The following is a 21287-nucleotide window of genomic DNA, read 5'->3' as shown; positions in this document are numbered from 1 at the left end:
GTAGTACCGGTGGTTGAGGTTGTAGTCCAGGTAGGTAAGTTTGTAGACCAGGTGGGTAAGGTTGCAGTACAGGTGGGTAAGGTTGCAGTCCAGGTCGGTAAGGTTGTAGTCCAGGTGGGTAAGTTTGCAGTCCAGGTCAGTAAGGTTGTAGACCAGGTCGGTAAGATTGTAGTCCAGGTGGGTAAGGTTGTAGTCCAGGCCAGTAAGGTTGTAATCCAGGCCGGTAAGGTTGTAGACCAGGTCGGTAAGGTTGTAGACCAGGTGGGTAAGGTTGTAGTCCAGGTGGGTAAGGTTGTAGACCAGGTGGGTAAGGTTGTATTCCAGATGGGTAAGGTTGTAGTCCAGGTGGGTAAGGTTGTAGTCCAGGTCGGTAAGGTTGTAGACCAGGTGGGAAAGGTTGTAGTCCAAGTGGGTAAGGTTGTAGTCCAGGCCAGTAAGGTTGTAGACCAGGTCGGAAATGTTGTAGACCAGGTGGGTAAGGTTGTAGTCCAGGTCGGTAAGGTTGTAGACCAGGTGGGTAAGGCTGTAGTCCAGGTGGGTAAGGTTGTAGTCCAGGTGGGTAAGGTTGTAGTCCAGGTGGGTAAGTTTGTAGTCCAGGTCGGTAAGGTTGTAGACCATGTGGGTAAGGTTGTAGTCCAGGTCAGTAAGGTTGTAGTCCAGGTAGGTAAGGTTGTAGACCAGGTGGGTAAGGTTGCAGTCCAGGTGGGTAAGGTTGCCGTCCAGGTGGGTAAGGTTGCAGTCCAGGTGGGTAAGGTTGCAGTCCAGGTAGGTAACGTTGTAGACCAGGTCGGTAAGGTTGTAGACCAGGTGGGTAAGGTTGTAGTCCAGGTCGTAAAGTTGTAGTCCAGGTCGGTAAGGTTGTAGTCCAGGTCGGTGAGGTTGTAGTCCCGGTGGTTAAGGTTGTAGTCCAGGTGGGTAAGATTGTAGACCAGGTGGGTATGGTTGTAATCCGGGTAGTTAAGGTTGTAGACCAGGTGGGTAAGGTTGTAGTCCAGGTCCTAAGGTTGTAGTCCAGGTCGATAAGGTTGTAGTCCCGGTCGGTGAGGTTGTAGTCCCGGTGAGTAAGGTTGTAGTCCAGGTAGGTAAGGTTGTAGACCAGGTGGGTAAGGTTGTACTCCAGGTGGGTAAGGTTGCAGTCCAGGTTGGTAAGGTTGTAGACCAGGTCAGTAAGGCTGTTGACCACGTGGGTAAGGTTGTAGTCGAGGTCGTAAAGTTGTAGTCCAGGTCGGTAAGGTTGTAGTCCAGGTCGGTGAGGTTGTAGTACCGGTGGTTAAGGTTGTAGTCCAGGTAGGTAAGTTTGTAGACCGGGTGGGTAAGGTTGCAGTCCAGGTGGGTAAGGTTGCAGTCCAGGTCGGTAAGGTTGTAGTCTAGGTGGGTAAGTTTGCAGTCCAGGTCAGTAAGGTTGTAGACCAGGTCGGTAAGATTGTAGTCCAGGTGGGTAAGGTTGTAGTCCAGGTGTGTAAGGTTGTAGACCAGGTTGGTAAGTTTGTAGACCAGGTGGGTAAGGTTGTAGTCCAGGTGGGTAAGGTTGTAGTCCAGCTGTGTAAGGTTGTAGACCAGTTCGGTAAGGTTGTAGACCAGGTCAGTAAGGTTGTAGACCAGGTCGGTAAGTTTGTAGTCCAGGTGGGTAAGGTTGTAGTCCAGGTTGTAAGGTTGTAGACCAGGTCGGTAAGGTTGTAGACCAGGTGGGTAAGGTTGCAGTCTAGGTCAGTAAGGTTGAAATCCAGGTAGGTAAGGTTGTAGTCCAAGTGGGTAAGGTTATAGACCAGGTCGGTAAGGTTGTAGTCCAAGTCTGTAAGGTTATTGTCCAGGTCGGTAAGGTTGTAATCCAGGTAGGTAAGGTTGTAGTCCAGGTGGGTAAGGTTGTAGACCAGGTCGGTAAGGTTGTAGTCCAGGTGGGTAAGTTTGTAGTCCAGGTTGGTAAGGTTGTAGATCAGGTCGGAAAGGTTGTAGACCAGGTCGGTCAGGTTGTAGACCAGGTCGGTAAGGTTGTAGACCAGGTGGGTAAGGTTGTAGTCCAAGTGGGTAAGGTTGTAGTCCAGGCCAGTAAGGTTGTAATCCAGGTGGGTAAGGTTGTAGACCAGTTGGGTAAGGTTGTAGACCAGGTCGTTAAGGTTGTAGACCAGGTCGGTAAGGTTGTAGTCCAGGTGGGTAAGGTTGTAGTCCAGGTCGGTAAGGTTGTAGACCAGGTGGGTAAGGTTGTATTCCAGGTGGGTAAGGTTGTAGTCCATGTCAGTAAGGTTGTAGTCCAGATTGGTAAGGTTGTAGACCAGGTGGGTAAGCTTGTATTCCAGGTGGGTAAGGTTGTGGTCCAGGTGGGTAAGGTTGTAGTCCAGGTGGGTAAGGTTGTAGTCCAGGTCGGTAAGGTTGTAGACCAGGTGGGCAAGGTTGTAGCCCAGGTCGGTAAGGTTGTAGACCAGGTGGGTAAGGTCGTAGACCAGGTCGGTAAGGTTGTAGACCAGGTCGGTAAGTTTGTAGTCCAGGTGGGTAAGGTTGTAGTCCAGGTCGTAAGGTTGTAGACCAGGTCGGTAAGGTTGTAGACCAGGTGGGTAAGGTTGCAGTCCAGGTCAGTAAGGTTGTAATCCAGGTAGGTAAGGTTGTAGTCCAAGTGGGTAAGGTTGTAGACCAGGTGGGTAAGGTTGTAGTCCAGGTCGGTAAGGTTATTGTCCAGGTCGGTAAGGTTGTAATCCAGGTAGGTAAAGTTGTAGTCCAGGTGGGTAAGGTTGTAGACCAGGTCGGTAAGGTTGTAGTCCAGGTGGGTAAGGTTGTAGTCCAGGTTGGTAAGGTTGTAGATCAGGTCGGAAAGGTTGTAGACCAGGTCGGTCAGGTTGTAGACCAGGTCGGTAAGTTTGTAGACCAGGTGGGTAAGGTTGTAGTCCAGGTCAGTAAGGTTGTAGACCTGGTCGGTAAGGTTGTAATCCAGGTGGGTAAGGTTGTAGTCCAGGTGGGTAAGGTTGTAGTCCAGGTGGGTAAGATTGTAGACCAGGTCGGTATGGTTGTAGACCAGGTCGGTAAGGTTGTAGACCAGGTGGGGAAGGTTGTAGACCAGGTGGGTAAGGTTGTAGTCCAGGTAGGTAAGGTTCTAGACCAAGTCAGTAAGGTTGTAGACCAGGTGGGTAAGGTTGTAGTCCAGGTGGGTAAGGTTGTAGTCCAGGTGGGTATGGTTGTAGACCAGGTCGGTAAGGTTGTAGTCCAAGTGGGTAAGGTTGCAGTCCAGGTCAGTAATGTTGTAGACCAGGTCGGTAAGGTTGTAGACCAGGTAGGTAAGGTTGTAGTCCAGGTGGGTAAGGTTGGAGACCAGGTCAGTAAGGTTGTAGACCAGGTCGGTAAGTTTGCAGACCAGGTGGGTAAGGTTGTAGTCCAAGTGGGCAAGGTTGTAGTCCAGGCCAGTAAGGTTGTAATCCAGGCCGGTAAGGTTGTAGACCAGTTCGGTAAGGTTGTAGACCAGGTGGGTAAGGTTGTAGTCCAGTTGGGTAAGGTTGTAGACCAGGTGGGTAAGGTTGTAGTCCAGGTGGGTAAGGTTGTAGACCAGGTGGGTAAGGTTGTAGTCCAGGCCAGTAAGGTTGTAGACCAGGTCGGAAATGTTGTAGACCAGGTGGGTAAGGTTGTAGTCCCGGTCGGTAAGGTTGTAGACCAGGTCGGTAAGGCTGTAGTCCAGGTGGGTAAGGTTGTAGTCCAGGTCGGTAAGGTTGTAGTCCAGTGGGTAAGGTTGTAGTCCAGGTGGGTAAGGTTGTAGTCCAGGTCGGTAAGGTTGTAGACCAGGTGGGTAAGGTTGTAGACCAGGTGGGTAAGGTTGTAGTCCAGGTCAGTAAGGTTGTAGTCCAGGTAGGTAAGGTTGTAGACCAGGTGGGTAAGGTTGCAGTCCAGGTGGGTAAGGTTGCCGTCCAGGTGGGTAAGGTTGCAGTCCAGGTCGGTAAGGTTGTAGACCAGGTCGGTAAGGTTGTAGACCAGGTGGGTAAGTTTGTAGTCCAGGTCGGTAAGGTTGTAGACCAGGTAGGTAAGGTTGTAGACCAGGTCGGTAAGGTTGTAGACCAGGTGGGTAAGGTTGTAGTCCAGGTCGTAAAGTTGTAGTCCAGTTCGGTAAGGTTGTAGTCCAGGTCGTTGAGGTTGTAGTCCAGGTGGTTAAGGTTGTAGTCCAGGTGGCTAAGATTGTAGAGCAGGTGGGTATGGTTGCAATCCGGGTAGGTAAGGTTGTAGATCAGGTCAGTAAGGTTGTAGACCAGGTCGGTAAGGTTGTAGACCAGGTGGGTAAGGTTGTAGACCAGGTGGGTAAGGTTGTAGTCCAGGTCCTAAGGTTGTAGTCCAGGTCGATAAGGTTGTAGTCCAGGTCGGTGAGGTTGTAGTCCCGGTGAGTAAGGTTGTAGTCCAGGTAGGTAAGGTTGTAGACCAGGTGGGTAAGGTTGTACTCCAGGTGGGTAAGGTTGCAGTCCAGGTTGGTAAGGTGGTAGACCAGGTCAGTAAGGCTGTCGACCACATGGGTAAGGTTGTAGTCCAGGTCGTAAAGTTGTAGTCCAGGTTGGTAAGGTTGTAGTCCAGGTCGGTGAGGTTGTAGTACCGGTGGTTAAGGTTGTAGTCCAGGTAGGTAAGTTTTTGTAAACCAGGTGGGTAAGGTTGCAGTCCAGGTGGGTAAGGTTGCAGTCCAGGTGGGTAAGGTTGTAGTCCAGGTGGGTAAGTTTGCAGTCCAGGTCAGTAAGGTTGTAGACCAGGTCGGTAAGGTTGTAGTCCAGATTGGTAAGGTTGTAGACCAGGTGGGTAAGCTTGTATTCCAGGTGGGTAAGGTTGTGGTCCAGGTGGGTAACGTTGTAGTCCAGGTGGGTAAGGTTGTAGTCCAGGTGTGTAAGGTTGTAGACCAGGTTGGTAAGTTTGTAGACCAGGTGGGTAAGGTAGTAGTCCAGGTGGGTAAGGTTGTAGTCCAGCTGGGTAAGGTTGTAGACCAGTTCGGTAAAGTAGTAGACCAGGTCAGTAAGGTTGTAGACCAGGTCAGTAATGTTGTAGGCCAGGTCGGTAAGTTTGTAGTCCAGGTGGGTAAGGTTGTAGTCCAGGTCAGTAAGGTTGAAATCCAGGTAGGTAAGGTTGTAGTCCAAGTGGGTAAGGTTGTAGACCAGGTGGGTAAGGTTGTAGTCCAGGTCGGTAAGGTTATTGTCCAGGTCGGTAAGGTTGTAATCCAGGTAGGTAAGGTTGTAGTCCAGGTGGGTAAGGTTGTAGACCAGGTCGGTAAGGTTGTAGTCCAGGCCAGTAAGGTTGTAATCCAGTTCGGTAAGGTTGTAGACCAGGTGGGTAAGGTTGTAGACCAGGTCGTTAAGGTTGTAGACCAGGTCGGTAAGGTTGTAGTCCAGGTGGGTAAGGTTGTAGTCCAGGTCGGTAAGGTTGTAGACCAGGTGGGTAAGGTTGTATTCCAGATGGGTAAGGTTGTAGTCCATGTCAGTAAGGTTGTAGTCCAGATTGGTAAGGTTGTAGACCAGGTGGGTAAGCTTGTATTCCAGGTGGGTAAGGTTGTGGTCCAGGTGGGTAACGTTGTCGTCCAGGTGGGTAAGGTTGTAGTCCAGGTCGGTAAGGTTGTAGACCAGGTGGGTAAGGTTGTAGTCCAGGTGGGTAAGGTTGTAGTCCAGGCCAGTAAGGTTGTAGCCCAGGTCGGGAAGGTTGTAGACCAGGTGGGTAAGGTTGTAGTCCAGGTCGGTAAGGTTGTAGACCAGGTGGGTAAGGTTGTAGTCCAGGTGGGTAAGGTTGTAGTCCAGGTGGGTAAGGTTGTAGTCCAAGTGGGTAAGGTTGTAGTCCAGGCCAGTAAGGTTGAAGACCAGGTGGGTAAGGTTGGAGTCCATGTCAGTAAGGTTGTAGTCCAGGTCGGTAAGGTTGTAGTCCAGGTCGGTAAGGTTGTAGACCAGGTGGGTAAGGTTGTAGTCCAGGTGGGCAAGGTTGTAGTCCAGGTCGGTAAGGTTGTAGACCAGGTGAGTAAGGTTGTAGTCCAGGCCAGTAAGGTTGTAGACCAGGTCGGTAAGGTTGTAGACCAGGTGGGTAAGGCTGTAGTCCAGGTGGGTAAGGTTGTAGTCCATGTCAGTAAGGTTGCAGTCCAGATTGGAAAGGTTGCAGACCAGATGGGTAAGGTTGTACTCCAGGTGGGTAAGGTTGTAGTCCAGGTCAATAAGGTTGTAGACCAGGTCGGTAAGGTTGTAATCCTGGTGGGTAAAGTTGTAGTCCAGGTGGGTAAGATTGTAGACCAGGTGGGTAAGGTTGTAGTCCAGGTAGGTAAGGTTGTAGACCAGGTCAGTAAGGTTGTAGACCAGGTCGGTAAGGTTGTAGACCAGGTGGGTAAGGTCGTAGACCAGGTCGGTAAGGTTGCAGACCAGGTCGGTAAGGTTGTAGTCCAGGTGGGTAAGGTTGTAGTCCAGTTCGGTAAGGTTGTAGTCCATGTCAGTAAGGTTGTAGTCCAGATTGGTAAGGTTGTAGACCAGGTGGGTAAGGTTGTGTTCCAGGTGGGTAAGGTTGTAGTCCAGGTGGGTAAGGTTGTAGTCCAGGTCAGTAAGGTTGTAGTCCAGGTTGGTAAGGTTGTAGACCAGGTGGGTAAGGTTGTAGTCCAAGTGGGTAAGATTGTAGTCCAGGCCAGTAAGGCTTTAGACCAGGTCGGTAAGGTTGTAGACCAGGTGGGTAAGGTTGTAGTCCAGGTGGGTAAGGTTGTAGACCAGGTCGGTAAGGCTGTAGTCCAGGTGGGTAAGGTTGTAGTCCAGGTCAGTAAGGTTGTAGACCAGGTGGGTTAGGTGGTAGCCCATGTCAGTTAGGCTGTAGTCCAGATTGGTAAGGTTGTAGATCAGGTGGGTAAGGTTGTATTCCAGGTGGGTAAGGTTGTAGTCCAGGTGGGTAAGGTTGTAGTCCAGGTCGGTAAGGTTGTAGACCAGGTGGGTAAGGTTGTAGTCCAGGTCAGTAAGGTTGTAGACCAGGTCGGTAAGGTTGTAATCCAGGTGGGTAAGGTTGTAGTCCAGGTGGGTAAGATTGTAGACCAGGTGGGTAAGGTTGTAGACCAGGTCGGTAAGGTTGTAGACCAGGTGGGTAAGGCTGTAGACCAGGTGGGGAAGGTTGTAGTCCAGGACGGTAAAGTTGTAGACCAGGTCGGTAAGGTTGTAATCCAGGTGGGTAAGGTTGTAGTCCAGGTGGGTAAGATTGTAGACCAGGTGGGTAAGGTTGTAGTCCAGGTAGGTAAGGTTCTAGACCAAGTCAGTAAGGTTGTAGACCAGGTGGGTAAGGTTGTAGAGCAGGTGGGTAAGGTTGTCGTCCAGGTCGTAAGGTTGTAGTCCAGGTCGGTAAGGTTGTAGTCCAGGTCGGTGAGGTTGTAATCCCGGTTGGTAAGGTTGTAGTCCAGGTGGGTAAGGTTGTGGTCCAGGTGGGTAACGTTGTAGTCCAGGTGGGTAAGGTTGTAGTCCAGGTGGGTAAGGTTGTAGACCAGGTTGGTAAGTTTGTAGACCAGGTGGGTAAGGTTGTAGTCCAGGTGGATAAGGTTGTAGTCCAGCTGGGTAAGGTTGTAGACCAGTTCGGTAAAGTAGTAGACCAGGTCAGTAAGGTTGTAGACCAGGTCAGTAATGTTGTAGACCAGGTCGGTAAGTTTGTAGTCCAGGTGGGTAAGGTTGTAGTCCAGGTCAGTAAGGTTGAAATCCAGGTAGGTAAGGTTGTAGTCCAAGTGGGTAAGGTTGTAGACCAGGTGGGTAAGGTTGTAGTCCAGGTCGGTAAGGTTATTGTCCAGGTCGGTAAGGTTGTAATCCAGGTAGGTAAGGTTGTAGTCCAGGTGGGTAAGGTTGTAGACCAGGTGGGTAAGGTTGTAGTCCAGGTCGTAAAGTTGTAGTCCAGGTCGGTAAGGTTGTAGTCCAGGTCGGTGAGGTTGTAGTCCCGGTGGTTAAGGTTGTAGTCCAGGTGGGTAAGATTGTAGACCAGGTGGGTAAGGTTGTAATCCGGGTAGGTAAGGTTGTAGACCAGGTCAGTAAGGTTGTAGACCAGGTCGGTAAGGTTGTAGACCAGGTGGGTAAGGTTGTAGTCCCTGTCCTAAGGTTGTAGTCCAGGTCGATAAGGTTGTAGTCCAGGTCGGTGAGGTTGTAGTCCCGGTGAGTAAGGTTGTAGTCCAGGTAGGTAAGGTTGTAGACCAGGTGGGTAAGGTTGTACTCCAGGTGGGTAAGGTTGCAGTCCAGGTCGGTAAGGTTGTAGACCAGGTCGGTAAGGCTGTAGACCATGTGGGTAAGGTTGTAGTCCTGGTCGGTAAGGTTGTAGTCCAGGTGGGTAAGGTTGTAGTCCAGGTGTGTAAGGTTGTAGACCAGGTTGGTAAGTTTGTAGACCAGGTGGGTAAGGTTGTAGTCCAGGTGGGTAAGGTTGTAGTCCAGCTGGGTAAGGTTGTAGACCAGTTCGGTAAGGTTGTAGACCAGGTCAGTAAGGTTGTAGACCAGGTCGGTAAGTTTGTAGTCCAGGTGGGTAAGGTTGTAGTCCAGGTCGTAAGGTTGTAGACCAGGTCGGTAAGGTTGTAGACCAGGTGGGTAAGGTTGCAGTCCAGGTCAGTAAGGTTGTAATCCAGGTAGGTAAGGTTGTAGTCCAAGTGGGTAAGGTTGTAGACCAGGTGGGTAAGGTTGTAGTCCAGGTCGGTAAGGTTGTAATCCAGGTAGGTAAGGTTGTATTCCAGGTGGATAAGGTTGTAGACCAGGTCGGTAAGGTTGTAGTCCAGGTGGGTAAGGTTGTAGTCCAGGTCGGTGAGGTCGTAGTCCCGGTGGGTAAGGTTGTAGTCCAGGTAGGTAAGGTTGTAGACCAGGTCGGTAAGGTTGCAGTCCAGGTCGGTAAGGTTGTAGTCCAAGTGGGTAAGGTTGCAGTCCAGGTCAGTAAGGTTGGAGACCAGGTCGGTAAGGTTGTAGTCCAGGTGGGTAAGGTTGTAGTCCAGGTGGGTATGGTTGTAGACCAGGTCGGTAAGGTTGTAGTCCAAGTGGGTAAGGTTGCAGTCCAGGTCAGTAAGGTTGTAGACCAGGTCGGTAAGGTTGTAGACCAGGTAGGTAAGGTTGTAGTCCAGGTGGGTCAGGTTGGAGACCAGGTCAGTAAGGTTGTAGACCAGGTCGGTAAGGTTGCAGACCAGGTGGGTAAGGTTGTAGTCCAAGTGGGTAAGGTTGTAGTCCAGGCCAGTAAGGTTGTAATCCAGGCCGGTAAGGTTGTAGACCAGGTCGGTAAGGTTGTAGACCAAGTCAGTAAGGTTGTAGTCCAGGTGGGTAAGGTTGTAGACCAGGTGGGTAAGGTTGTATTCCAGGTGGGTACGGTTGTAGTCCAGGTGGGTAAGGTTGTAGTCCAGGTCGGAAGGTTGTAGACCAGGTGGATAAGGTTGTAGTCCAAGTGGGTAAGGTTGTAGTCCAGGCCAGTAAGGTTGTAGACCAGGTCGGTAAGGTTGTAGACCAGGTGGGTAAGGTTGTAGTCCAGGTCGGTAAGGTTGTAGACCAGGTCGGTAAGGCTGTAGTCCAGGTCGGTAAGGTTGTAGACCAGGTGGGTAAGGTTGCAGTCCAGGTCAGTAAGGTTGTAATCCAGGTAGGTAAGGTTGTAGTCCAAGTGGGTAAGGTTGTAGACCAGGTGGGTATGGTTGTAGTCCAGGTCGGTAAGGTTGTTGTCCAGGTCGGTAAGGTTGTAATCCAGGTAGGTAAGGTTGTATTCCAGGTGGGTAAGGTTGTAGACCAGGTCGGTAAGGTTGTAGTCCAGGTGGGTAAGGTTGTAGTCCAGGTTGGTAAGGTTGTAGACCAGGTGGGTAAGGTTGTAGTCCAGGTGGGTAAGGTTGTAGTCCAGGTGGGTAAAGTTGTAGTCCAGGTGGGTAAAGTTGTAGTCCAGGTGGGTAAGGTTGTAGTCCAGGTGGGTAAGGTTGTAGACCAGGTGGGTAAGGTTGTAGTCCATGTCAGTAAGGTTGTAGTCCAGGTGGGTAAGGTTGTAGTCCAGGTGGGTATGGTTGTAGACCAGGTCGGTAATGTTGTAGACCAATTGGGTAAGGTTGCAGTCCAGGTCAGTAAGGTTGTAGACCAGGTCGGTAAGTTTGTAGACCAGGTAGGTAAGGTTGTAGTCCAGGTGGGTAAGGTTGGAGACCAGGTCAGTAAGGTTGTAGACCAGGTCGGTAAGTTTGCAGACCAGGTGGGTAAGGTTGTAGTCCAAGTGGGCAAGGTTGTAGTCCAGGCCAGTAAGGTTGTAATCCAGGCCGGTAAGGTTGTAGACCAGGTCGGTAAGGTTGTAGACCAGGTGGGTAAGGTTGTAGTCCAGGTGGGTAAGGTTGTAGACCAGGTGGGTAAGGTTGTATTCCAGGTGGGTAAGGTTGTAGTCCAGGTGGGTAAGGTTGTAGTCCAGGTCGGTAAGGTTGTAGACCAGGTGGGTAAGGTTGTAGTCCAAGTGGGTAAGGTTGTAGTCCAGGCCAGTAAGGTTGTAGACCAGGTCGGTAATGTTGTAGACCAGGTGGGTAAGGTTGTAGTCCAGGTCGGTAAGGTTGTAGACCAGGTCGGTAAGGCTGTAGTCCAGGTGGGTAAGGTTGTAGTCCAGGTCGGTAAGGTTGTAGTCCAGGTGGGTAAGGTTGTAGTCCAGGTGGGTAAGGCTGTAGTCCAGGTCGGTAAGGTTGTAGTCCAGGTAGGTAAGGTTGTAGACCAGGTGGGTAAGGTTGCAGTCCAGGTCGGTAAGGTTGTAGACCAGGTGGGTAAGGTTGTAGTCCAGGTCAGTAAGGTTGTAGTCCAGGTAGGTAAGGTTGTAGACCAGGTGGGTAAGGTTGTAGTCCAGGTGGGTAAGTTGCAGTCCAGGCGGGTAAGGTTGCAGTCCAGGTCAGTAAGGTTGTAGACCAGGTCGGTAAGGTTGTAGACCAGGTGGGTAAGTTTGTAGACCAGGTCGGTAAGGTTGTAGACCAGGTGGGTAAGGTTGTAGTCCAGGTGGGTAAGTTGCAGTCCAGGCGGGTAAGGTTGCAGTCCAGGTCAGTAAGGTTGTAGACCAGGTGGGTATGGTTGTAATCCGGGTAGGTAAGGTTGTAGACCAGGTCAGTAAGGTTGCAGACCAGGTCGGTAAGGTTGTAGACCAGGTGGGTAAGGTTGTAGTCCAGGTCCTAAGGTTGTAGTCCAGGTCGATAAGGTTGTAGTCCAGGTCGGTGAGGTTGTAGTCCCGGTGAGTAAGGTTGTAGTCCAGGTAGGTAAGGTTGTAGACCAGGTGGGTAAGGTTGTACTCCAGGTGGGTAAGGTTGCAGTCCAGGTTGGTAAGGTTGTAGACCAGGTCAGTAAGGCTGTCGACCACGTGGGTAAGGTTGTAGTCCAGGTCGTAAAGTTGTAGTCCAGGTCGGAAAGGTTGTAGTCCAGGTCGGTGAGGTTGTAGTACCGGTGGTTGAGGTTGTAGTCCAGGTAGGTAAGTTTGTAGACCAGGTGGGTAAGGTTGCAGTACAGGTGGGTAAGGTTGCAGTCCAGGTCGGTAAGGTTGTAGTCCAGGTGGGTAAGTTTGCAGTCCAGGTCAGTAAGGTTGTAGACCAGGTCGGTAAGATTGTAGTCCAGGTGGGTAAGGTTGTAGTCCAGGCCAGTAAGGTTGTAATCCAGGCCGGTAAGGTTGTAGACCAGGTCGGTAAGGTTGTAGACCAGGTGGGTAAGGTTGTAGTCCAGGTGGGTAAGGTTGTAGACCAGGTGGGTAAGGTTGTATTCCAGATGGGTAAGGTTGTAGTCCAGGTGGGTAAGGTTGTAGTCCAGGTCGGTAAGGTTGTAGACCAGGTGGGAAAGGTTGTAGTCCAAGTGGGTAAGGTTGTAGTCCAGGCCAGTAAGGTTGTAGACCAGGTCGGAAATGTTGTAGACCAGGTGGGTAAGGTTGTAGTCCAGGTCGGTAAGGTTGTAGACCAGGTGGGTAAGGCTGTAGTCCAGGTGGGTAAGGTTGTAGTCCAGGTGGGTAAGGTTGTAGTCCAGGTGGGTAAGTTTGTAGTCCAGGTCGGTAAGGTTGTAGACCATGTGGGTAAGGTTGTAGTCCAGGTCAGTAAGGTTGTAGTCCAGGTAGGTAAGGTTGTAGACCAGGTGGGTAAGGTTGCAGTCCAGGTGGGTAAGGTTGCCGTCCAGGTGGGTAAGGTTGCAGTCCAGGTGGGTAAGGTTGCAGTCCAGGTAGGTAACGTTGTAGACCAGGTCGGTAAGGTTGTAGACCAGGTGGGTAAGGTTGTAGTCCAGGTCGTAAAGTTGTAGTCCAGGTCGGTAAGGTTGTAGTCCAGGTCGGTGAGGTTGTAGTCCCGGTGGTTAAGGTTGTAGTCCAGGTGGGTAAGATTGTAGACCAGGTGGGTATGGTTGTAATCCGGGTAGTTAAGGTTGTAGACCAGGTGGGTAAGGTTGTAGTCCAGGTCCTAAGGTTGTAGTCCAGGTCGATAAGGTTGTAGTCCCGGTCGGTGAGGTTGTAGTCCCGGTGAGTAAGGTTGTAGTCCAGGTAGGTAAGGTTGTAGACCAGGTGGGTAAGGTTGTACTCCAGGTGGGTAAGGTTGCAGTCCAGGTTGGTAAGGTTGTAGACCAGGTCAGTAAGGCTGTTGACCACGTGGGTAAGGTTGTAGTCGAGGTCGTAAAGTTGTAGTCCAGGTCGGTAAGGTTGTAGTCCAGGTCGGTGAGGTTGTAGTACCGGTGGTTAAGGTTGTAGTCCAGGTAGGTAAGTTTGTAGACCGGGTGGGTAAGGTTGCAGTCCAGGTGGGTAAGGTTGCAGTCCAGGTCGGTAAGGTTGTAGTCTAGGTGGGTAAGTTTGCAGTCCAGGTCAGTAAGGTTGTAGACCAGGTCGGTAAGATTGTAGTCCAGGTGGGTAAGGTTGTAGTCCAGGTGTGTAAGGTTGTAGACCAGGTTGGTAAGTTTGTAGACCAGGTGGGTAAGGTTGTAGTCCAGGTGGGTAAGGTTGTAGTCCAGCTGTGTAAGGTTGTAGACCAGTTCGGTAAGGTTGTAGACCAGGTCAGTAAGGTTGTAGACCAGGTCGGTAAGTTTGTAGTCCAGGTGGGTAAGGTTGTAGTCCAGGTTGTAAGGTTGTAGACCAGGTCGGTAAGGTTGTAGACCAGGTGGGTAAGGTTGCAGTCTAGGTCAGTAAGGTTGAAATCCAGGTAGGTAAGGTTGTAGTCCAAGTGGGTAAGGTTATAGACCAGGTCGGTAAGGTTGTAGTCCAAGTCTGTAAGTTTATTGTCCAGGTCGGTAAGGTTGTAATCCAGGTAGGTAAGGTTGTAGTCCAGGTGGGTAAGGTTGTAGACCAGGTCGGTAAGGTTGTAGTCCAGGTGGGTAAGTTTGTAGTCCAGGTTGGTAAGGTTGTAGATCAGGTCGGAAAGGTTGTAGACCAGGTCGGTCAGGTTGTAGACCAGGTCGGTAAGGTTGTAGACCAGGTGGGTAAGGTTGTAGTCCAAGTGGGTAAGGTTGTAGTCCAGGCCAGTAAGGTTGTAATCCAGGTGGGTAAGGTTGTAGACCAGTTGGGTAAGGTTGTAGACCAGGTCGTTAAGGTTGTAGACCAGGTCGGTAAGGTTGTAGTCCAGGTGGGTAAGGTTGTAGTCCAGGTCGGTAAGGTTGTAGACCAGGTCGGTAAGGTTGTAGACCAGGTGGGTAAGGTTGTAGTCCAGGTCGGTAAGGCTATTGTCCAGGTCGGTAAGGTTGTAATCCAGGTAGGTAAAGTTGTAGTCCAGGTGGGTAAGGTTGTAGACCAGGTCGGTAAGGTTGTAGTCCAGGTGGGTAAGGTTGTAGTCCAGGTTGGTAAGGTTGTAGATCAGGTCGGAAAGGTTGTAGACCAGGTCGGTCAGGTTGTAGACCAGGTCGGTAAGTTTGTAGACCAGGTGGGTAAGGTTGTAGTCCAGGTCAGTAAGGTTGTAGACCTGGTCGGTAAGGTTGTAATCCAGGTGGGTAAGGTTGTAGTCCAGGTGGGTAAGGTTGTAGTCCAGGTGGGTAAGATTGTAGACCAGGTCGGTATGGTTGTAGACCAGGTCGGTAAGGTTGTAGACCAGGTGGGGAAGGTTGTAGACCAGGTGGGTAAGGTTGTAGTCCAGGTCGGTAAGGTTGTAGTCCAGGTGGGTATGGTTGTAGACCAGGTCGGTAAGGTTGTAGTCCAAGTGGGTAAGGTTGCAGTCCAGGTCAGTAATGTTGTAGACCAGGTCGGTAAGGTTGTAGACCAGGTAGGTAAGGTTGTAGTCCAGGTGGGTAAGGTTGGAGACCAGGTCAGTAAGGTTGTAGACCAGGTCGGTAAGTTTGCAGACCAGGTGGGTAAGGTTGTAGTCCAAGTGGGCAAGGTTGTAGTCCAGGCCAGTAAGGTTGTAATCCAGGCCGGTAAGGTTGTAGACCAGGTCGGTAAGGTTGTAGACCAGGTGGGTAAGGTTGTAGTCCAGTTGGGTAAGGTTGTAGACCAGGTGGGTAAGGTTGTATTCCAGATGGGTAAGGTTGTAGTCCAGGTGGGTAAGGTTGTAGTCCAGGTGGGTAAGGTTGTAGACCAGGTGGGTAAGGTTGTAGTCCAGGCCAGTAAGGTTGTAGACCAGGTCGGAAATGTTGTAGACCAGGTGGGTAAGGTTGTAGTCCCGGTCGGTAAGGTTGTAGACCAGGTCGGTAAGGCTGTAGTCCAGGTGGGTAAGGTTGTAGTCCAGGTCGGTAAGGTTGTAGTCCAGGTGGGTAAGGTTGTAGTCCAGGTGGGTAAGGTTGTAGTCCAGGTCGGTAAGGTTGTAGACCAGGTGGGTAAGGTTGTAGACCAGGTGGGTAAGGTTGTAGTCCAGGTCAGTAAGGTTGTAGTCCAGGTAGGTAAGGTTGTAGACCAGGTGGGTAAGGTTGCAGTCCAGGTGGGTAAGGTTGCCGTCCAGGTGGGTAAGGTTGCAGTCCAGGTCGGTAAGGTTGTAGACCAGGTCGGTAAGGTTGTAGACCAGGTGGGTAAGTTTGTAGTCCAGGTCGGTAAGGTTGTAGACCAGGTAGGTAAGGTTGTAGACCAGGTCGGTAAGGTTGTAGACCAGGTGGGTAAGGTTGTAGTCCAGGTCGTAAAGTTGTAGTCCAGTTCGGTAAGGTTGTAGTCCAGGTCGTTGAGGTTGTAGTCCCGGTGGTTAAGGTTGTAGTCCAGGTGGCTAAGATTGTAGAGCAGGTGGGTATGGTTGCAATCCGGGTAGGTAAGGTTGTAGATCAGGTCAGTAAGGTTGTAGACCAGGTCGGTAAGGTTGTAGACCAGGTGGGTAAGGTTGTAGACCAGGTGGGTAAGGTTGTAGTCCAGGTCCTAAGGTTGTAGTCCAGGTCGATAAGGTTGTAGTCCAGGTCGGTGAGGTTGTAGTCCCGGTGAGTAAGGTTGTAGTCCAGGTAGGTAAGGTTGTAGACCAGGTGGGTAAGGTTGTACTCCAGGTGGGTAAGGTTGCAGTCCAGGTTGGTAAGGTGGTAGACCAGGTCAGTAAGGCTGTCGACCACATGGGTAAGGTTGTAGTCCAGGTCGTAAAGTTGTAGTCCAGGTTGGTAAGGTTGTAGTCCAGGTCGGTGAGGTTGTAGTACCGGTGGTTAAGGTTGTAGTCCAGGTAGGTAAGTTTTTGTAAACCAGGTGGGTAAGGTTGCAGTCCAGGTGGGTAAGGTTGCAGTCCAGGTGGGTAAGGTTGTAGTCCAGGTGGGTAAGTTTGCAGTCCAGGTCAGTAAGGTTGTAGACCAGGTCGGTAAGGTTGTAGTCCAGATTGGTAAGGTTGTAGACCAGGTGGGTAAGCTTGTATTCCAGGTGGGTAAGGTTGTGGTCCAGGTGGGTAACGTTGTAGTCCAGGTGGGTAAGGTTGTAGTCCAGGTGTGTAAGGTTGTAGACCAGGTTGGTAAGTTTGTAGACCAGGTGGGTAAGGTAGTAGTCCAGGTGGGTAAGGTTGTAGTCCAGCTGGGTAAGGTTGTAGACCAGTTCGGTAAAGTAGTAGACCAGGTCAGTAAGGTTGTAGACCAGGTCAGTAATGTTGTAGGCCAGGTCGGTAAGTTTGTAGTCCAGGTGGGTAAGGTTGTAGTCCAGGTCAGTAAGGTTGAAATCCAGGTAGGTAAGGTTGTAGTCCAAGTGGGTAAGGTTGTAGACCAGGTGGGTAAGGTTGTAGTCCAGGTCGGTAAGGTTATTGTCCAGGTCGGTAAGGTTGTAATCCAGGTAGGTAAGGTTGTAGTCCAGGTGGGTAAGGTTGTAGACCAGGTCGGTAAGGTTGTAGTCCAGGCCAGTAAGGTTGTAATCCAGTTCGGTAAGGTTGTAGACCAGGTGGGTAAGGTTGTAGACCAGGTCGTTAAGGTTGTAGACCAGGTCGGTAAGGTTGTAGTCCAGGTGGGTAAGGTTGTAGTCCAGGTCGGTAAGGTTGTAGACCAGGTGGGTAAGGTTGTATTCCAGATGGGTAAGGTTGTAGTCCATGTCAGTAAGGTTGTAGTCCAGATTGGTAAGGTTGTAGACCAGGTGGGTAAGCTTGTATTCCAGGTGGGTAAGGTTGTGGTCCAGGTGGGTAACGTTGTCGTCCAGGTGGGTAAGGTTGTAGTCCAGGTCGGTAAGGTTGTAGACCAGGTGGGTAAGGTTGTAGTCCAGGTGGGTAAGGTTGTAGTCCAGGCCAGTAAGGTTGTAGCCCAGGTCGGGAAGGTTGTAGACCAGGTGGGTAAGGTTGTAGTCCAGGTCGGTAAGGTTGTAGACCAGGTGGGTAAGGTTGTAGTCCAGGTGGGTAAGGTTGTAGTCCAGGTGGGTAAGGTTGTAGTCCAAGTGGGTAAGGTTGTAGTCCAGGCCAGTAAGGTTGAAGACCAGGTGGGTAAGGTTGGAGTCCATGTCAGTAAGGTTGTAGTCCAGGTCGGTAAGGTTGTAGTCCAGGTCGGTAAGGTTGTAGACCAGGTGGGTAAGGTTGTAGTCCAGGTGGGCAAGGTTGTAGTCCAGGTCGGTAAGGTTGTAGACCAGGTGAGTAAGGTTGTAGTCCAGGCCAGTAAGGTTGTAGACCAGGTCGGTAAGGTTGTAGACCAGGTGGGTAAGGCTGTAGTCCAGGTGGGTAAGGTTGTAGTCCATGTCAGTAAGGTTGCAGTCCAGATTGGAAAGGTTGCAGACCAGATGGGTAAGGTTGTACTCCAGGTGGGTAAGGTTGTAGTCCAGGTCAATAAGGTTGTAGACCAGGTCGGTAAGGTTGTAATCCTGGTGGGTAAAGTTGTAGTCCAGGTGGGTAAGATTGTAGACCAGGTGGGTAAGGTTGTAGTCCAGGTAGGTAAGGTTGTAGACCAGGTCAGTAAGGTTGTAGACCAGGTCGGTAAGGTTGTAGACCAGGTGGGTAAGGTCGTAGACCAGGTCGGTAAGGTTGCAGACCAGGTCGGTAAGGTTGTAGTCCAGGTGGGTAAGGTTGTAGTCCAGTTCGGTAAGGTTGTAGTCCATGTCAGTAAGGTTGTAGTCCAGATTGGTAAGGTTGTAGACCAGGTGGGTAAGGTTGTGTTCCAGGTGGGTAAGGTTGTAGTCCAGGTGGGTAAGGTTGTAGTCCAGGTCAGTAAGGTTGTAGTCCAGGTTGGTAAGGTTGTAGACCAGGTGGGTAAGGTTGTAGTCCAAGTGGGTAAGATTGTAGTCCAGGCCAGTAAGGCTTTAGACCAGGTCGGTAAGGTTGTAGACCAGGTGGGTAAGGTTGTAGTCCAGGTGGGTAAGGTTGTAGACCAGGTCGGTAAGGCTGTAGTCCAGGTGGGTAAGGTTGTAGTCCAGGTCAGTAAGGTTGTAGACCAGGTGGGTTAGGTGGTAGCCCATGTCAGTTAGGCTGTAGTCCAGATTGGTAAGGTTGTAGATCAGGTGGGTAAGGTTGTATTCCAGGTGGGTAAGGTTGTAGTCCAGGTGGGTAAGGTTGTAGTCCAGGTCGGTAAGGTTGTAGACCAGGTGGGTAAGGTTGTAGTCCAGGTCAGTAAGGTTGTAGACCAGGTCGGTAAGGTTGTAATCCAGGTGGGTAAGGTTGTAGTCCAGGGGGGTAAGATTGTAGACCAGGTGGGTAAGGTTGTAGACCAGGTCGGTAAGGTTGTAGACCAGGTGGGTAAGGCTGTAGACCAGGTGGGGAAGGTTGTAGTCCAGGACGGTAAAGTTGTAGACCAGGTCGGTAAGGTTGTAATCCAGGTGGGTAAGGTTGTAGTCCAGGTGGGTAAGATTGTAGACCAGGTGGGTAAGGTTGTAGTCCAGGTAGGTAAGGTTCTAGACCAAGTCAGTAAGGTTGTAGACCAGGTGGGTAAGGTTGTAGAGCAGGTGGGTAAGGTTGTCGTCCAGGTCGTAAGGTTGTAGTCCAGGTCGGTAAGGTTGTAGTCCAGGTCGGTGAGGTTGTAATCCCGGTTGGTAAGGTTGTAGTCCAGGTGGGTAAGGTTGTGGTCCAGGTGGGTAACGTTGTAGTCCAGGTGGGTAAGGTTGTAGTCCAGGTGTGTAAGGTTGTAGACCAGGTTGGTAAGTTTGTAGACCAGGTGGGTAAGGTTGTAGTCCAGGTGGATAAGGTTGTAGTCCAGCTGGGTAAGGTTGTAGACCAGTTCGGTAAAGTAGTAGACCAGGTCAGTAAGGTTGTAGACCAGGTCAGTAATGTTGTAGACCAGGTCGGTAAGTTTGTAGTCCAGGTGGGTAAGGTTGTAGTCCAGGTCAGTAAGGTTGAAATCCAGGTAGGTAAGGTTGTAGTCCAAGTGGGTAAGGTTGTAGACCAGGTGGGTAAGGTTGTAGTCCAGGTCGGTAAGGTTATTGTCCAGGTCGGTAAGGTTGTAATCCAGGTAGGTAAGGTTGTAGTCCAGGTGGGTAAGGTTGTAGACCAGGTGGGTAAGGTTGTAGTCCAGGTCGTAAAGTTGTAGTCCAGGTGGGTAAGGTTGTAGTCCAGGTCGGTGAGGTTGTAGTCCCGGTGGTTAAGGTTGTAGTCCAGGTGGGTAAGATTGTAGACCAGGTGGGTAAGGTTGTAATCCGGGTAGGTAAGGTTGTAGACCAGGTCAGTAAGGTTGTAGACCAGGTCGGTAAGGTTGTAGACCAGGTGGGTAAGGTTGTAGTCCCTGTCCTAAGGTTGTAGTCCAGGTCGATAAGGTTGTAGTCCAGGTCGGTGAGGTTGTAGTCCCGGTGAGTAAGGTTGTAGTCCAGGTAGGTAAGGTTGTAGACCAGGTGGGTAAGGTTGTACTCCAGGTGGGTAAGGTTGCAGTCCAGGTCGGTAAGGTTGTAGACCAGGTCGGTAAGGCTGTAGACCATGTGGGTAAGGTTGTAGTCCTGGTCGGTAAGGTTGTAGTCCAGGTGGGTAAGGTTGTAGTCCAGGTGTGTAAGGTTGTAGACCAGGTTGGTAAGTTTGTAGACCAGGTGGGTAAGGTTGTAGTCCAGGTGGGTAAGGTTGTAGTCCAGCTGGGTAAGGTTGTAGACCAGGTGGGTAAGGTTGTAGTCCAGGTCGGTAAGGTTGTAGTCCAGGTAGGTAAGGTTGTATTCCAGGTGGATAAGGTTGTAGACCAGGTCGGTAAGGTTGTAGTCCAGGTGGGTAAGGTTGTAGTCCAGGTCGGTGAGGTCGTAGTCCCGGTGGGTAAGGTTGTAGTCCAGGTAGGTAAGGTTGTAGACCAGGTCGGTAAGGTTGCAGTCCAGGTCGGTAAGGTTGTAGTCCAAGTGGGTAAGGTTGCAGTCCAGGTCAGTAAGGTTGGAGACCAGGTCGGTAAGGTTGTAGTCCAGGTGGGTAAGGTTGTAGTCCAGGTGGGTATGGTTGTAGACCAGGTCGGTAAGGTTGTAGTCCAAGTGGGTAAGGTTGCAGTCCAGGTCAGTAAGGTTGTAGACCAGGTCGGTAAGGTTGTAGACCAGGTAGGTAAGGTTGTAGTCCAGGTGGGTCAGGTTGGAGACCAGGTCAGTAAGGTTGTAGACCAGGTCGGTAAGGTTGCAGACCAGGTGGGTAAGGTTGTAGTCCAAGTGGGTAAGGTTGTAGTCCAGGCCAGTAAGGTTGTAATCCAGGCCGGTAAGGTTGTAGACCAGGTCGGTAAGGTTGTAGACCAGGTCAGTAAGGTTGTAGTCCAGGTGGGTAAGGTTGTAGACCAGGTGGGTAAGGTTGTATTCCAGGTGGGTACGGTTGTAGTCCAGGTGGGTAAGGTTGTAGTCCAGGTCGGAAGGTTGTAGACCAGGTGGATAAGGTTGTAGTCCAAGTGGGTAAGGTTGTAGTCCAGGCCAGTAAGGTTGTAGACCAGGTCGGTAAGGTTGTAGACCAGGTGGGTAAGGTTGTAGTCCAGGTCGGTAAGGTTGTAGACCAGGTCGGTAAGGCTGTAGTCCAGGTCGGTAAGGTTGTAGACCAGGTGGGTAAGGTTGCAGTCCAGGTCAGTAAGGTTGTAATCCAGGTAGGTAAGGTTGTAGTCCAAGTGGGTAAGGTTGTAGACCAGGTGGGTATGGTTGTAGTCCAGGTCGGTAAGGTTGTTGTCCAGGTCGGTAAGGTTGTAATCCAGGTAGGTAAGGTTGTATTCCAGGTGGGTAAGGTTGTAGACCAGGTCGGTAAGGTTGTAGTCCAGGTGGGTAAGGTTGTAGTCCAGGTTGGTAAGGTTGTAGACCAGGTGGGTAAGGTTGTAGTCCAGGTGGGTAAGGTTGTAGTCCAGGTGGGTAAAGTTGTAGTCCAGGTGGGTAAAGTTGTAGTCCAGGTGGGTAAGGTTGTAGTCCAGGTGGGTAAGGTTGTAGACCAGGTGGGTAAGGTTGTAGTCCAGGTGGGTAAGGTTGTAGTCCAGGTGGGTAAAGTTGTAGTCCAGGTGGGTAAGGTTGTAGTCCAGGTGGGTAAGGTTGTAGTCCAGGTGGGTAAGGTTGTAGACCAGGTGGGTAAGGTTGTAGTCCAGGTGGGTAAAGTTGTAGTCCAGGTGGGTAAGGTTGTAGTCCAGGTGGGTAAGGTTGTAGTCCAGGTGGGTAAAGTTGTAGTCCAGGTGGGTAAGGTTGTAAAGAAGGCATATGGAATGGTCTCCTTCAGTGGCAGAGGTATAAAATATAAAAGTCAGAATATAATGATGAAACTGAATCAGACACTGGTGAGGCCAGCACTGGAGTATTGTGTGCAGTTCTGGGAATTACAGGAAGGAAGCACTTGCTCTGGAGAGAGTGCATTTACTGGAATGTTTGCAGAGCTGGAGAATTTTAGATCCAATGTGAGATTGGAGAGCTCAGGGTTATTATCCTTGGAACAGAGAAGGCTAAGGGATTAAATGTGTACAAACATGTGAGGGATAGAGATCGAGTAAACAGGAGGAATCTATTTCCCTTGGCAGAGAGTTCAAAAACCAGTAGTCAAGATTCAAGCTCAGTGGCCGAAGCATTAGAGAGGATGTGAGGACCTGGTTTACACAGAGGGTGATGGGTGACTGCAATTCGCTGCCTGTGTTGGTGGTGGAGACAGACACAAATTAAATCTTTTAAAAAGTCCCTGGATCTTTACCCTAAGT

The sequence above is a fragment of the Hemiscyllium ocellatum genome, chromosome 1 (genome assembly GCF_020745735.1).
Source record: "Hemiscyllium ocellatum isolate sHemOce1 chromosome 1, sHemOce1.pat.X.cur, whole genome shotgun sequence".
In the NCBI taxonomy this organism is placed as follows: Eukaryota; Metazoa; Chordata; class Chondrichthyes; order Orectolobiformes; family Hemiscylliidae; genus Hemiscyllium; species Hemiscyllium ocellatum.
The sequence above is the reverse complement of the archived record's forward strand: the minus strand, read 5'-3'. Positions refer to the sequence as shown.